The sequence below is a fragment of the Martes martes genome, assembly GCF_963455335.1.
Source record: "Martes martes genome assembly, chromosome: 7".
Classification (NCBI taxonomy): Eukaryota; Metazoa; Chordata; class Mammalia; order Carnivora; family Mustelidae; genus Martes; species Martes martes.
The window spans coordinates 37,566,304-37,583,620 of NC_137894.1; the positions used below are offsets into that span (position 1 = coordinate 37,566,304).

Consider the following 17,317-nt stretch of genomic DNA (forward strand, 5'->3'; position numbering starts at 1 on the left):
TATAGAGTTCCATGTGTCCTCCCCCCACCCCCCGCATACTCACACATACTCATACATAGGTGTGGTACATTCGTTATAATTGATGAACCAAGATTGATACATTAACTGAAGTCCATAGTTGATGTTCAGTTTCCCTCTGTTTATATAGGTCTATGGGTTTTGACAAATGCACAGTGTTGTGTATTCACCATTACTGTATCACACAGAATAGTTACATTGCTCAAAAAATCACCTGTGGGGGCGCCTGGGTGACTCAGTGGGTTAAGCCTCTGCCTTCAGCTCAGGTCGTGATCTCAGGGTCCTGGGATCGAGCCCCATATCGGGCTTTCTGCTCAGCAGGGACAAATAAATAAATCTTAAAAAATAAAATAAAATAAAATAAAAATATCACCTGTGGACCGACCACCTATTCATCTTTCCCTCCTCCCCCTCAAGCCCCTGGAAACGACTAATCTTTTCACTGTCTCTACAGTTGTTTTTTTTTTTTTTCTTTTCCAGAACGTCACAGTTGAAATCACACAGTATGCAGACTTTTCAGACTGACTTCTTTCACTTTGTTTATGCACTTAAGATTCCTACATGTGTTTTTGCAGCTTGATAGCTCATTTATTTTTATCACTAAATAATATCCTTTTGTAGGGCTTTTTTAAAAAGTCATTACATTTAAAGATTATTTTTCCTGATAAATCATTATCATAAATGCTATTTTATTGTTGAGGAAGAATTTATGCCCTCCCAGCATTATTTCCCTTCGGAATTTAGCTTTTCACCCACAGGTCTAGACTAAAAGTCTAGTGTATGGAAGGGAAAGAGCTTTTCCTAATAATAAATGATGGGTTAAAAAAAACAAAACAAAACCCCGAAATCTTGCCATTTGCAATGATGTGGATGGAACTAGAAAGTATTATGCTAAGCGAAATAAGTTAATCAGAGAAAGACAATTATCATATGATCTCTCTGATATGAGGAATTTGAGAGGCAGGGCAGGGGTTCGTAGGGAGAAGGGAGGAAAAAATGAAACAAGATGGGACTGGAGAGGGAGACAAGCCATGAGAGACTCTTAATCTCAGGAAACAAACTGAGGATTGCTAGGGGGTGGGGGGAGGGATAGGGTGGCTGGGTGATGGACATTGGGGAGGGTATGTGCTATGGTGGTGCTGTGAATTGTATAAGACTGATGACTCACAGACCTGTACCCCTGAAGCAAATAATACATTATATGTTAATAAAAATTAAAAATCAATAATAATAATAATAAATGATGGTTTATATGATTAATATTTCTTAATAATAGTTATAACAGGATTGAACGTAACATAGTTCCTGAACGTTATAGCTATACACTGTAAGTTCTAACCATACAGTAGAAATTTACAAAATTGTATTACTTTAAAAAATGAAGCAATTAAAACAAAGCAATTTTTCTTTCGTTCAGAAAAATGCCCAAACCTAATCTAATTTGCTGCAGCTGGACACCACCTGCAGATGACTGTTTAAGTACTCTGAACATTACACACTTATCTTTTAAATATTGATAATGCCATTTTTCATTTCCTTGACATGAAATCCCACAGGGAATAATTATGCTAATAAACCTTAATGATTCTTGCAAATAAATGATCAAACCAAATTGCTACTGTTGATTTATATTAATGGATGCCTTTAGGATGAGATTTGCCAGTACGGTGCTGCCTCTTGAATCTCAATTCATCTTATTTAGTTGAAGAGTGTACATAGTTTGTTAAGTAGATGAAGTGTTTAAAATATAATGTGCTTGTGCAGTTTCCACACTTCATAATGTTCAAGCATTACCATCTTGCCTTGTGGCAAATCTGCATTTAATGGTTTCATTGTATATAACTTCCTTTCTTGCTTTGTCTCTCCGTGATATGCACTTAGGAAGGGACTATTTCTGGTTGATTCAGAATAAGCCAGTTTCCATATGTTGAATCTGATTGTTTCATAGAGGCAATAAAATCTGTTTCCGGATATTTTAGCCACCATAACCCGGGAATCACATTGACTAGGTGACAATAGAATCAAGCGCTAAATAATTGTTTGTGGGGCGGGGGGGAGGAAAAGGAGGCCATAAAATGACTTGTCAACCCATTTAAGCCTAGATTAGTGGGTCCCTCCCTTCCCTGCTTTCTTGCTTTTCATCCTTGCACTTTCATCCTCACCAATTCTATAGGAAATAGCTGACTTGGTAAATTCCAAAGCGACCTTGGAAAGTAACTACAGACATGTTATACATCCATTTCCAAGGTTGGGGGGCACTACACAGAAGGAATGCTTATTCACTGTGGATATGAATAAAATTTTATCTGGGAAATTTTTTTGAAAGCCACTTTTATTTAAAATACCATGTAGGTCAGGGGTGCCTGGCTGACTCCGTTGGTAGGACCTGTGACTCTTGATCTCAGGGTCCTGAGTTTGAGCTCAATGTTAAGTAGAGTGATTACTTAAAAAATAAAATAAAATACCACATAGTTGAAAAAAATTATTATCTTCATATCGGTAATTTCCTCGATCGCCCATTTTTGTACATTTTGTCACATTCTAAGCATAGGAGAAAGATGTTTCAGACACAACAGGTACAGGAACAGAAATGAATGAAAAGTGATATAAATTAGTATTAAAATAGGGGATTGGCACATACATATCATGTATATATAAACAGGACATGCAACAGCAAATAATAATTATTTAGTGATTTGTCATTTGGTGCAGATACACTATAGTTTGGTTAGAGGTAAAGCAAAGATGCCCATGTTCAATTCATTGCAAAGTACAGAGGAGTCCCTTTCTGAATTATAAATCTCTGATTTTATACAATATGTATGTGCATATTAATACATAAATACATATATATGTGAACTACCTTTAGAAAGTTTTTTTTTTTCATTTCTTAACTTTGGAAAAACTACCTAATTTGATCAAATTTGGTATATTTGTATCATTTTTTTCTAATGGATAATTAATTAGACCAAAAATTTAAACCACTAAATGCGTTATTTTATTCATTGTGGAATTTTCCAATTTAGCAAAAAAAAGGGGGGGGCGGAGCAATGCAAATATGCAAGGATAAGGAAGTGACTAAATAAATAATAGCACATCAGCTATGTACCTAGAGAAACGTGGGTATGTCTGGAGGGCTAGTGGGGCAGGCCCAGGAGAGGTAATTTGCAAAGAGCCTGAGCAGCCTCCTAGGAAAGGAGAAAGACTGGGCGCTCGGAACCTGAGCATCCACGCCAGATACTGGAGAGAAAGAGGCACACAATAACCCTTCAGGAGGAATGGCAGACGAAGACAGCAGCTCCCTGAGGAGGGAGAGCAAAAGAACCCACGCTGGCTGTGAGCATTTGAGGCAAGGCAAAGGAGTATTGATGCAAGACTATTTACACCGTCTTAAGACCCAGCCCTGCTTGGTCCATTGCCAGAAAACAGAGAGGAATTATGGGTCTGTAAGAAGAGGGAGACAGGAAAGAAGAGAGGAGAGGAGGGTGGGGGGAGCAAGACAGAAAGAGAGGCTGTATCAGTTCACTAATAGAGATAACAGACAAGAATGGCCCAGAAATCCTGTAACAACCCTACCTTGAGACAACAGATGACAACGGATACAAGGAAATGCAGTGCAAAACATCTAGAAAGCATTTTCCTACTGCCTTACATCTATTGAGTATCTACTATTTGCCAGTCACTTCATATGTAATAGAATCATCGGGACAAACAAGTTCATTTTACATATGAGGAAAATAAGATTCAAAAGAAGCAACTTGCCAGATTCATGAAAGGGGCCAGTCGTGGGACAGAGTTTCATATCAAGTCTGCCTCCCCAGCTCATGGTCTTTCATAAAGTCCAGTATATTTTTTTATTTTTCTAAAGAGTTTATTTATTTATTTGACAGACAGAGATCACAACTAGGCAGAGAGGCAGGCAGAGGCGGTGGGAGAGGGGGGCGCTCGGGAAGCAAGCTCCCTGCTGAGCAGAAAGCCCGACACGGAACTCGATCCCAGGACCCTGAGATCATGACCTGAGCCAAGGGAAGAGGCCTTAACCCACTGAGCCACTCAGGCGTCCCATGTCCAGTATTTTTAAAAATGTAGATCACAAATAAGATAGAAAAATGGGAGGAAGGAAGGAAGGAAGGAAGGAAGGAAGGAAGGAAGGAAGGAAGGAAATATTGAATCATGATATGAAATGTGTTTCTAACTATGGGTCCAGGTCAAAAAAGTTTAAAAACTACTGAATTAAATCCCATTGCCTCTCTTTCCCAATCTTAGGGAGATGCTTCTAACTTCTGAATTACAGCAAACTTCTCATTTTATGGAAACTTTTCCACAATATCTAGGGCATCATTTCATACAAAATCATTTTTTTTAAGATTATTTATTTATTTATTTGGCAGACAGAGATCACAACTAGGCAGAGAGGCAGGCAGAGGTGGTGGGAGAGGGGGGCGCTCGGGAAGCAAGCTCCCTGCTGAGCAGAAGGCCCTACTCGGAACTTGATCCCAGGACCCTGAGAGCATGACCTGAGCCGAAGGCAGAGGCTTTAACCCACTGAGCCACCCAGGCGCCCCATCATACAAAATCATTTTTTTTTCAAATAATCACTGAATCTAATGTGTTTGAAGTATTTTCCACAAACTACAGCAATCCTTCCAGTAATTATGGTGCAGTATATCAAAGTGATCCCCATTTATTCTTTTCTAGGATTTTGGAAATATGGGAATGCTAGGAGAAACTCATCCAAGCATAAGGCTACATGGAGAAAGAAAGGAAACAATCTTTTCAATCTAACCTTGGAAGCAGTCAGTGCCAGAGAATCTAATTTTAGATAAGCAGATACATTTATGGGGAATCCAGACCACGAATCCTTACTTATAACCTCTTTCCCAGGAAACCATTGATAAGCTTGTTGAATTGGCCTGGTCCTTCACTTGGGATTTCTAACCATGTATCAATATGAGGTTCAACACTCAATGTGTTGAACACATAGATCTCGTTATACAAGATACTGCTGGGAGAATGACAGAATGACCACAAGTCAGCTCTGGCCTATAATGTTTCTGGTAAGGAAATATCAATTGTAAAAGTAGCAAAAAAAAAAAAAAAAAAAAAAAAAGAAAGAAAAGAGTAAAAGAGTAAATAGAGCCAGAAGTGACAAGAGCATATATTCTTGTGTCCTCTGACTTTTTTAAAAAAAGATTTATTTATTTAATTTGAGAGAAAATATGTGTGTGCAAGCAGGGGTCAGGGCAGAGGGAAGAGAAGCAGATCCCCCACTGAGTGGCAGCCCACCTTTGGGCTTGATCTCATGACCATGACATCATGACCTGACCCAAAACCAAGAATCAGATGCTTAAGTGACTCAACCACCCAGGCGCCCCTCCCTGACATTTTTTTATGCCTCTTTGGATCTCTAGTTATTTCTACGGTGATATACACATAACAATAGTTACCCACAGTATACCTCTCCATCATATAATTCTATTCCTTAGGATTTTCTTTCCTTTCCTAGTAGATGTATCTAAGAAATAGCCAAATAATAACCTGCAAAGGATAATCTAGCTCCTTAGACCTTTAGGATCTATAATAGTACCTGGCATCTGGTGACCTGAATTGAGCTAATGTTTCTTATTGAATCTATGACACCATAAATGGTAGGATGCCCAGTATTTTATTTATCATAAAAAGAAAAAAAACCCTTCAAGGGGCACCTGGGCGGCTCAGTGGGTTAAGCCTCTGCCTTCGGCTCAGGTCATGCTCTCAGGGTCCTGGGATCAAGTTCCGAGTCGGGCTCTCTGCTCAGCAGGGAGCCTACTTCCTCCTCTCTGACAGCCTCTCTGCCTAGTTGTGATTTCTTGCTCTCTGTCAAATAAATAAAATCTTAAAAAAAAAACCCTTCAATTTAACTGTGGCAATTATATATATATTTTTTAAGATTTTATTTATTTATTTGACAGACAGAGTTCACAAGCAGGCAGAGAGGCAGGCAGAGAGGTGGGGGAAGCAGGCTGCCCGCCGAGCAGAGAGCCCGACTCGGGGCTCGATCCCAAGACCTTGGGATCATGACCCAAGCCGAAGGCAGAGGCTTTAACGCACAGAGCCACCCAGGCACCCCGTAATTACCTATTTTAAGTCTATTTTTTCAGAAAGACTAAAATGGAAAAAAAAAGTATATCTTAGAGTCTATGAAACATGAATTTTCCCTCCTGGAAGTAAATTTCACTGTAATACATATATCCTAAGTCATGTCATCATGAAGGAGCACAATAAAGAAATTATAATAATGATAACTACAATGATCAAGCAGAAACTATAGCTATTAAACCACTCCTCAGCAGAACAGGATCCTAATTTTTTTCTCAAGTAATTTTTTAATCCCTCCTGGACATCGACCAGGGTGATTGCTATACTCTGCATCAGGTAGGGTCTTCTGTGATACAGATCAAGACCCAACCAGCTGGTCTAGAGGTTTACTTGGGGAAAGGTCTATAAAGGAGAAAGGGGAGGGAGAAGTAGAGGTAGGCATGGAGAGCCTTCAGAACAGACACTAGTCTCACACTTTTAAAGGGAGAGAGGAAAAGAGGAAGAGCCCCAAACTGCAGCACGATTGATGGAGTCTCTGCCAGGCCAGTGGGGAGTCTCAAGCAAAGCCTTCCCATTAGGGATGTCCCATGTTGGGTCAAAAAATCCTGACTCTAATCCCCTGGTCATGCTCAGGCACTGTCTGGGAGCAGCTTTGGCAGAGTATGGGCTCAGCACAAATGGGGCCACAGACCCTGACATGCAGCAACTGGAGGTTCTTGGACCATGGCTTTCCTTGAAGCAGCTTCCCTGAAAGAGAGATGAGCAGAGCACCCCCATGATGACTACATTGACACGTGGAGGGCCACTCTGCTTCCCACAGTTACAGCGGCTGTCTCGTGTCCTCTGATCTTCTCATGTGTCATCTTTGTTAGCATCGTGACTCTACGGATGTCTTCTCTAAAAAGACTCCACATGCCCACTTTTTCTGCTTACATCTTGGAACCAGGCACATCAATCCCTAAGAGAGGACATAGCCTGCATGGTACCACCAGCATTCGGGGTCACTCCCACCGCCGAACTGGGACCCCTGCTTTCCCACAAGTCCACACATGGCTGCTCCTCTTTCTAGAAATCCCCTGTTGAATGTGCAGACTAGGACACTGCCCTCCCCCCCACCGCCATTCTCCCTTGGCTGCATAATCATTACGGAACAGCCTCCAAATTTTAAAAACTTCAAGGCTTAGAAACCCATGAGAGGAGTTCCCAGGTATTTTATGGAATAAGAGAAACCTGTGTTCAAATAATATCTTATGATCTGATGCAAAGAAACCCATACAAGCTTAAAGGATGCAATTCTGAACCTATTTACGGGATGCACTGGCAAAGACAGACAGGATCTTTGACCTTGAACAAGTTATTTGACCTCCCTGATGTTGGTTTCTTCCTCTATAAAATGAAGAGGGTGGGCTAGTTAATCCTTGAGGCCTCTTCTAGCACTAACATTCTATGAAATAAAAGTCAACTTAGAGATTAATTGGGTCTCTGAGCCTCGAGCAATTAATTACACTGTCGCTGCCCTTTAACAGACCCATCACAGAAGAAAATTAGATTCAACTGACAGATTTTAATCTTCGCCAACTCATGTTGAATTGAAGTCCAACATTATTTTTTTAAGATTTGCAAATTAATGCTTTCACAAAAGGTTCAATAGCTTTGTGGGCAAGGAATTTGACCTGATGGACATATTACAATACAAAAGCCATTCTTTTCTATTTAAAAAATTGTCATTCTGCTGATTTTTTCCTATGTTCAGAACCTTGGCAGGCACTCTACCAGAATTCTATAAAATGATCACGAGTGGTTTTGTGAAATTCTTTACCAATTTCTGAACTGCTCAAGGACACCTGTGATCAGGGACTCTTGTTGTATCCACACCTACTTCATCTAATTCCATTATGTTTTTCTTACTTTTGTTTTCCTGCTGCATTGCCTTTACCTTGGGTCAACATTGAATTATTACTAGAAAAACATCTTGGTTAACTTTCTACCCCCCCCCAAATCTTTTTTTTATAAATAATTTTGAAGATTTTATGTATTTATTTATTTGATAGACAGAGATTACAAGTAGTCAGAGAGGCAGCCAGGGAGAGAGGAGGAAGCAGGCTCCCCGCTGAGCGGAGAGCCTGATGTGGGGCTCGATCCCAGGACTCTGAGACCATGACCTGAGCCGAAGGCAGAGGTTTTAACCCATTGAACCACCCAGGTGCCCCCAAAAATCTGTTTTGATTTCCAGTTAATAAGGAAGTATTTTACCTTTTCTTTTTAATGCCTATTCATTTCAACAATGCTGCTATTTTCCTATTTTTTTCTTAAATATAACAGTTGGTATCTAGCTTAGATTTTAAAAATTAAATCCCACAACTTTTGGTTGATTGGACTTGATTCCTGATATCTAGTTTCTACTTTTTTGTCATGTTCTTTGGATCGGTAATATCTCCCACATAAAGATTCAGGGAATAATATGAACACCCACGTTTCCCTAAGAAAACTGAAATAAGAAAAACTGTGGAAGCTATTGTCGTGCACCACTGTACATATTCTGGTCTCATTTCTCCCCCTTGAGATAATACTCTTCTATATTTAATAGCATTTATCATTCCCATGCTTGTCTTTATACTTTTAATACTCTAAAAATGTGATATTTTGCATGTTTAACAAGACTGAGCCATAGTTCCTAAATTGCTCTTCAATCCACATGTTTGTGAGATCACATGATGCTCTTACATGTACACCTACTGTTTTCTCCAAGCCATGGCTTATGTGCTTACTTTCTCTAAAATGACTTTTAATGCATGGAATTTTAAAACTCAATGTAGTCAGATTAATCAGATGTTTTTTCCTTTACCTCTAATGTGGGTTTTTGGGGCCTTATTTAAATACTCTTTTAGTAATGTGAGATCATAAAACTTTTCATGATCCAATTATAATTCACCTGGGATTTATACATTCTGTATAATGTGAGATAGGTGTATAATTTTATTATCATTTTGTCCATATGAATAATCATTGTCCCAGTACCATTATATTTCCCTATTGATCTATAATGCACCAAATTTCAGTTTTAATTACTACACGTCTATAGTAATACTCACTACCTGGTAGAGCAAGGCTTTACCTGATATACTGTTCTTCAAATTTTTCTTGGCTATTCTTTGCCCTCTATTCTTCTATATAACTTTAGACTCATGAAAAAAAAGTATTGGGAATTTGATTGGAATTTCATCAAGTCTATGGATCAATTTGGAGAAAAACAAATGCCTATATGTACAGGGTACAACTCAATAGCTTTTTAAAAATGTCCTTTACTTAAGCTTTAAAATTTTGCCTCTTTTTATTTCCAGTTAAATTCTTTGTTGCTGTCTTAAACAATATTTATATCATTGAAGGTCCCAGTAGGAAACATACCCTCACATTAGGTCACTTACAAAGACGTAGGCAGGGTTTAAGCCAACTACCAGGGATTCTGCTGTATCTGGGGGCAGTAATGTTAGAGAACGCTTACCACTCCTAAGCTTAAAGGTATGGGAAGAAGGCAATTTTCCAGAACACAAAGACTGAAATAGCTATGTGGAGAGGGCCCTCTGATGGGAGCTGTGACCTTTGATAGAGGGATACAGCCAGCCAAGAACAACCCCACAGGAAGAGAGATGAGGTAATATAATCCCCATCCTCCTTTCCTCCTCCCTTGGATCTCCTGCTGGGACCACCACCTGCCGATCTGAATGAGAAGCGGGAGAACAAGGGAGCCTGTCACTGCAGTCCGTATCCCAAGGCACTACCAGTGTAGAGAAAGGTGAAGAGGAAATCTAGAGGGGCAAACAGATGTACAGCACCATGTCCTTTTCACTATTAATTTTGTTTATTGCTGCTTTATAGAAATGAAAATTATTTTTGTATATTGACTTTATATCCACTAGTCTAGGTGAATTCCATTTTAAATTGTAGTCATTTATCTGTAGATCCTCTTGACTTTTCTATGTTCAGAAACATCTTTTTCTTTCCTAATGCCATTTTATTTTTTTTTATTTTTATTTTTTAAAGATTTTATTTATTTATTTATTTGACAGACAGAGATCACAAGTAAGCAGAGAGGCAGGCAGAGAGAGAGAGAGAGGGAAGCAGGCTCCCTGCTGAGCAGAAAGCCCGATGCGGAGGCCCCATCCCAGGACTCTGGGATCATGACCTGAGCCGAAGGCAGAGGCTCCAACCCACTGAGCCACCCAGGCGCCCCCCTAATGCCATTTTTAAAAAGATTATTTGAGAGAGCATAAGTGAGCAAGAACATAAGGGGGTGGGTAGAGGGAGAGGGAGAAGCAAGCTCCCCACTGAGCACTGAACCTGACATGAGGCTTAATCCCAGGACCCCAAAATCATGACCTGAGCTGAAGGCAGGCACTTAACCCACTGGGCCACCCAGGCACTCCTTTTTCCTTATACTGTTTAAGAAAATTTATTCCCCTGGGTGCCTGGATGGCTCGGTTGGCTAAGTGTCTGACTTCAGCTCAAGTCATAATCTCAGGGTCCTGGATTGAGCCCCTGGTGCTTAGGGAGGAGTCTGCTTCTCCTCCCTCTGCCTCTCCCCTGACTCATGCTCTCTCTCTCTCAAATAAATCTTTAAAATTTCTTTTTACTTCCTTTATTTGAACTGACTATAACTTCAAATAAAATAGAAGAACTAAAGAACTAATGGGGCATCCTTGACTTATATGTTTGACATCTCACCTCTAAGCATGATGTTTGCTACAAATTTTTTTTCTGGTTTTACTTCTACTATTGCAAAATCACTATATATGCACTGTATGAAGTGAGAATATATAGATAACTGAATATAAGAACATTATACTTCTATTAGCAGAATTTATGATTATTAACACCTTTGTGAACTACAAGAATATATATGTATAGATTTTTAATAGAATGAGATTATACTGTATACGCCTAGTATAAAGTTTACATACTGTAAAGTGAAATTCATCACATAGGTGTTTTATTCCCTTGTTTGTGAATTTTCATCCTGAATGGAAATTTAAATTTTATCAGTTTATTTCTATATTCGGAGATAAAGTGTTTTCTTCCCCCTCATTAATCAGTTAATTTCCATCACAATATTTCTAATAATATTCTTTTTTTTTTTTTTGTGAAAATGGGTAGAATGGGTGGGCCTGTAACCTAGATAGAAAACTTTCTTGTTCAATTAACCTTGGGTACACTGATCAAAACCTACTGTGTTAAAATAGCAAATACTTTATTTTTCTTTTAAAGGAACAAAAGATGGAATTAAAATCATAAGTTTAAACAAAATGCAGTGTATTTGATAATACATAAAGTATATTAGATTTTTCTGCCAACTCTCATGGTTGATGAGTATTTCCTTGAATATTTGTAATTTTGGATTGCGAGCTCATCTTTAAAGAAGCTTCATTTGTGGGAATACGGTGTGGTCTAGGTTACAGAAATGTCTCCCAATTGGTGGCTTAATTTTTTTTTTCCCAGAGATGCAGCTATGTAACTAGTTCAGAATCACTTTTTAATTGCTTATTTCTAGTCTTGGTTTGGGGAGGGGGTATGAGGTATCTGGAACAATAGATGTGAAAAAAGAAAAAAATAGGGAAATAACATCATTATGGGTTGCAGTCATTTCACATTTTAAATTACTTCAAATAGTGAGCATAATCTAGTTAGTGTATGTGAACTTTGTACAAGTATTTGTCTCTGTGCTTGGTCCTTTAAGGTTTTTTTGGTCACAAACGACTGACCTAGTATTTAGAGAAGGGGTGAACTAGCTAGATATCACTGGCATAACACAGTGGTTCACAAACACCAGATATAATGAATACTATTCAGTCTTTAAAAAGGAATGAAACTGATAAATGCCACAACATGGATGAACCCTGAGGATATTTGGCTAAGAGAAATAAGCCAATCACAAAAGGACAAATACTGTATGATTCTACTTACATAAGGTACCTAGAGCAGCCAAAATCGTAAAATACAAAGCATAATGGTGGTTGCCAGGAGCAACCTGTGGGGAGGTGGGAGGAGTGGGGAGCTATTGTCTAATAGGCACAGACTTTCAGTTCCTCAAGATGAAAAGACTTCTGCAAGTGAATGGTGGTGATGGTTACATAATAATTGGAATATAGTTCATGCCATGGAACTGTACACATAGAAGTGGTTAAGATGGTCAATGTTATGTTTATTTTATACATTTTAAAAAAATGGAAAGATGAATGAGCTCTACTCACCGGATGGTCTGACGCAGGAGGGCAGAGGTGGGACCCTGGCACTTCTCTCACAGCCTTCACAGTAAAAGCCAAAATAAAAAAAAATTGAGATGCATTAAGTAAAAGGAAGTAGGCTGGAAGAAGCAATAGAGGAATGACATGTAAATTATAAAATACCTAACTAAGCCTTGATTATTCTCAATTTCTACTGGATGCTAACCTTTCCTGCTACCTTCAGTAAAACTTTTGTATTTTAGAAACTATCTTCACCTATAGTAGAACAAGACACCAAAGCTTTTACCAACATAGCTACAATTTCAGAGAAGTACCAATTTCTATCTTAACTTCTCTTTTCTGACTATTCCATCTTTCCTTTTTCTATTTCATCTTGACTTCCTTGCATTTCATTTTAAAGAAATAATGTTTAACTCCTCAAAGTCTCTTAAAGCTTGATGGCTGGAAAAAAAAAATCCACAGATTGTTTCATTTATTCAGGCTGAGTTCACACCTGTTACTAACTTTCTCCAAATAAGAGAAACTACATTATTGGTAATCACATTGCCCTTGGGATTAATTGTCTCCACTACTAACTAGAACAATCTTTTAGCATCAGTTGACAAATGTGTCAAATGGATGCATGATACCATGTCAGAGATAGTAGAAATTTTACTAAAACGCTGTAGAGATGTGGTACCAACTCTAAGGAACAGAGTTGAGATCTTTTGGACTCATGAATGCAAAGCAGAAAAAACATACACATATTTGATAGATTTTAAAGCTATTTGCTTATTAACCTTAAAAAATTATCCTCCTTTTACTTCCACTTACAATATTCATTTACTAGATAGCTGGTTCATAGTGAGAATTCAATAAACATTTTTTGGGTAAATATGGAGCAGAGTCAACTAGAAAAGCAGTGGGATATATAAGAAACTCTTCTCTAGTAAATAAAAAAAAATAATCAATAGGCATTCTCACACAGAAGTTTAGGATTTTCAAACTAAATACCTAAAATATGTAAGAGGAGTGCAAGAAACAGTCCAAAGACACATTACTTTTGACCAATTATTAGTAACTCAGTAGAGCAGAGCCTCACTAAGTTGGCTTCCAGATCAAAATTTGAAATTCTGTTGAGTTTTTTTTTGACACATAAGGGAATGATTACTTACATAATTAAGACTTTCTTGTGAGAAAGGCATGTTATTGAGTTTGGTGAGGCTACATCTTGTTCTGCTCAGCCAGGGAAGGCTTTCTGGTGTGGGGAAGGTCAATTCCTCGACTGACATGTGTCTTCTGTGATTGACAGAAATAGCAATTCCTAGACTTTCATTGACAGCAAAAGCTATTCCTACCTTAACATGTATTACCTTTGCCACACTAAGTTGTCTAATACAGCTCCCAGGGACATCTAACTTTAAAGAGGGAATTCTTACTGGTTTCAACTCTGTATTGAAATGATTCTTCTCTATTGCTATTTACTTAATTGTGCATATTCAAAGAATTCTCAGTTCAACCAGGGCTAGTTGTCCTTCTCTTTGTTCCAGAAATGTCCAAGTAATTCTTAACCTCATCTTTTGCTATGCACCATCAACACTTCCCATGTATTATCTAATGTAATGCTTTTAACCACTCTAGGAGTAGGCACTGTGGTCATTGTTAATTTAGAGAAGAACCACTTAAGGGCCAGAGGAGATAATTTGGGATGCCCAAGATGATAAAACTTAAATGATGAAGCCAGGATTTGAGTCACATGGCAAGCCATTGGACTATATTGCCATCCAAATGCAACATGGAACATAGCCTCCTCAGCAATAAACTGAAGGTGCAAGGAAGCAGTGGACACCCCTCATCATCCACAGGTGCTGGAAGAAGTGCAGGAGAGAGAGAGAGAGAGGAGCCTAAGGACCAACTGGCACCAACTCCAAGTCCCAACCACAATGTTGGAGCCCCAGACAAGGATATCATTTCTGGTAAGAATCTATTATTTGCTTAATACTTGCTCAGACCGATGCAGAATATACTAAGTATAACTTCCTTGTTCTTTCATGTCCATCTTTCTGCAGAGAGATGAACAAGGTAAGGTGTAATTTAGTCCTATTTCAGAGACAAATCTTGCTCACGTGAAAGACCACCATAGAAAAAGGATACTTTTGTTTGTATCTTCTGGCCAGGCCTGAGCAATGAAGTCTACAATCAAGGATCTTACTGTCTCACTTACACAATAAAGGTATTTTTTTCCTCCTGTGGGACATTTCAGTTTTATTTCCCCACCTCTAAGGCACAGAACATATTAATTCTCAATTATGCTTACTCAGGACCCCAATCCACAGTCCTTACATAGACAAAACTATAACGAGAAGCCTGAATAATTAGTTCCTTTGATATCATCCAGGCTGAGGGATTTCTTTTGTTTATTTGCTTGTTTATTTATTTTAAGGAAAACTCCTGGGACTTGGATTCAATGGCGTATGCAGGATTAATGAGAGTAGAATTCTACCTTTCTAGTCAGCCAGACTGGCCACTGCAGATGGCTAAGAAATAATCCCAGACCCTGGTGCTTCCTGCGAATGCTTCACAAAATGTTAAATAAGAATGACATCAACAAACAACAACTTATCTACATATCATTATAACATGGGTTAGGAAAAAGCTACAGTATTTCAGAAGCACAGCATGGATATGAAAAAATTTCTCAGTAATAGAGCCAATTCAGTAGAGACCCTCAGTACATAATTTATTCAACTGTCTTTCAATAGATACTAAGAAGAATGTTAGCAACCAAAAAGTGACATCAACATGAAAGCACTAGGTGCAATGGATTCTGTGTGCGGTGGCCCAGTCCGGTCTTCAGGTAGTACTGTCAGTGGGCAGAGCTCAGTGGTCGGGCTGGTCCAGAAGTTGCTACAGAGAACCCTCTTCACCCAGGATCAGCTTGCATCCGCCGTCTATTTGAAGGGAAAGTATGAAAGCCTAGCCTCCTCACTGCAAGGGGAGTTGACTGCAAAGAGCCATTTCAGCTCCTCTGAAGAGCTCCCCAAAGGGTGAGCGGAGGCCTTTGTTGAGACTGCACCAAGCTCAGTTTTTCTGGCTACCCAGTCCTGCCTCCTTCCCTTCCCAAAATGTTGATCCCAAGCGTACCTACTTTCTAATGAATACTCTGCCTGCTAGTTTCTGTCTCTGAGTTTGCTTCTCAGAGAACCCAAATTTTAGCACTAGGGAAATCCAATTCATTGTTCCTAACATGTTGTTAAAAATATAAGTATTATAATAAGGAAACAGGTTTTTAACCAGCATTTAGTAACATTTTTTAGGTATTTTTAAATCCCCGGTACAGAACTACTTTCTTATGGCTCTACATCGAGCCGGTTGATTTACTATGATAGAAAGACAAATCAGATGGGAGAAGAGCGTTAGAGATAGACTACCAAATTGTCAAGTCCCCACACTCAGGAAGTTACACTGGGGATTGAGAATGGACTGGAAGTACACAGGGCAGAGAGAAATAAATTAGGAGGTTGCTAGTCCCAACAGAATAACAGAAACAGAATAAGAACAGAAAGTTTCTTGTTAAGGCAGACAGCCATTCAGCTTTCTAAATGACCAGTTTCCTCAAAGGGCACTGTCAAAGACATTATGGCATCATGAAGAAAATTTAGTATGACAATCATCCGTCTTCCCTTTGTGCTTTGTCCCCTCAATTCTTGCTCTGGTCTCTCAAAAAAATCTTCTCTCCTTTATCTTTTTAGTCAACAGACACATGCTGAAAGTATTTGATTTTTAGTAGAGAATTCTACAGAAGGTGAAGACCTTTCAATTCAATGAATCTAAATTGCCAAGGGGTGAATTTCAGATACCATGAGTACAGAAAGAAAGGGAGTTTGGGGGGGGGCGGTGGTAGGGGACAGTCTGCCCAAAGACTAAGCCAGACACTCCCCTAAAACACTTGTTAATAGAGTCTTGAATTCATCATGCCTCATGCTGAGATACTTCATCCGCCTCACAGTGACGATCTGCCAGGACAGTCGGCTTCACTAGCAGTTTGAATTTCAACTCTGGATTTAACAATTCATTCAACACATAATTATTGAGAACCTACCAAGTGCCAGAGAGCCAGCAGACAAACCGGCAACAAAACAGACAAAGTCCCCGCTTTCTACTTGGGGGAGGGGGGTAGAGCAGAGAAATGAACACAAGTAAACATTTCAGCTAATAAGAGAATAAAGCAAGGTTCAGATGGGGACCACAGTGATCTTTTTGCCTGAAGGGACTAGGTCAGTAAAAACCTTTCTGAAGAGGTAAGGTGTGAGCACAGGTTGAATGGTCATCATCAAACCGTGGGAAGACTTTGGTGAAGAGCATCCTAGCCAAAAGCTGTATTCCACAAACAGCAAAAATAGTGTGTAGCAGGAGCAGAGCAAATGAAGGGAGAATGAGAAAGGGGTAAGAGTAGCAGGAAGGGAGCACATCGTGCAGAACTTTGGAGGCCAAATTCAAGAGCTTGAATTTTGTATTAAATGTCATAGGCAACCACAAGATACCTTTTTTAGGATGAAGGAATAGGATAGGATGTATATTCTCCAAGATCCCTCCAAGAGCTGTATGAGGAAAAGACTGTAAGGGAGGGGGTTGAGAAAGGTGGAGGGAAGTGGTTGGGTCTAGAATGGATTCTAGAAATAAAACTAGCAGGACAAAGGTGGATTTGACAGGGGGCGGGGTGTGGGTCGTGAATTGGACGTGGGGGTGGGGCTGTGGTGGACTGGACCCCGGGATTGGGGGGGGTTGCGGGGGGTGGACTGGACACCAGGGGTGGGGTTTGAGGTGGGGGTGGGATTCGATGTGGGGGGGGAGGGGAGAAAGAAACAAAGGAGTCAAAGATAGCTGCCAAGTGGTCTTTGCCAGAACAACTGGACAGATGATACTATCAACTGAGATGGGGGATACTGGGGAGGAATAGATTTGGAAGGGTGGACAAGAGTCAAAATTTTCATATGCACCTG

General features: G+C 39.4%; 1 protein-coding gene across 1 annotated transcript in view; it reads right to left on the reverse strand.

Moving 5' to 3' along the window:
* MNS1 (meiosis specific nuclear structural 1) overlaps nucleotides 1-17,317 on the reverse strand; it is a 94,169-nt gene that overhangs the window by 47,505 nt on the left and 29,347 nt on the right. The window contains exons 6-7 of the mRNA XM_080808778.1: nucleotides 12,342-12,395; nucleotides 233-355 (exon numbers count right to left, since the gene is read on the reverse strand). The gene's annotated coding sequence lies outside the window, so the exon portion shown is untranslated. The remainder of the gene's footprint in view (nucleotides 1-232; nucleotides 356-12,341; nucleotides 12,396-17,317) is intronic.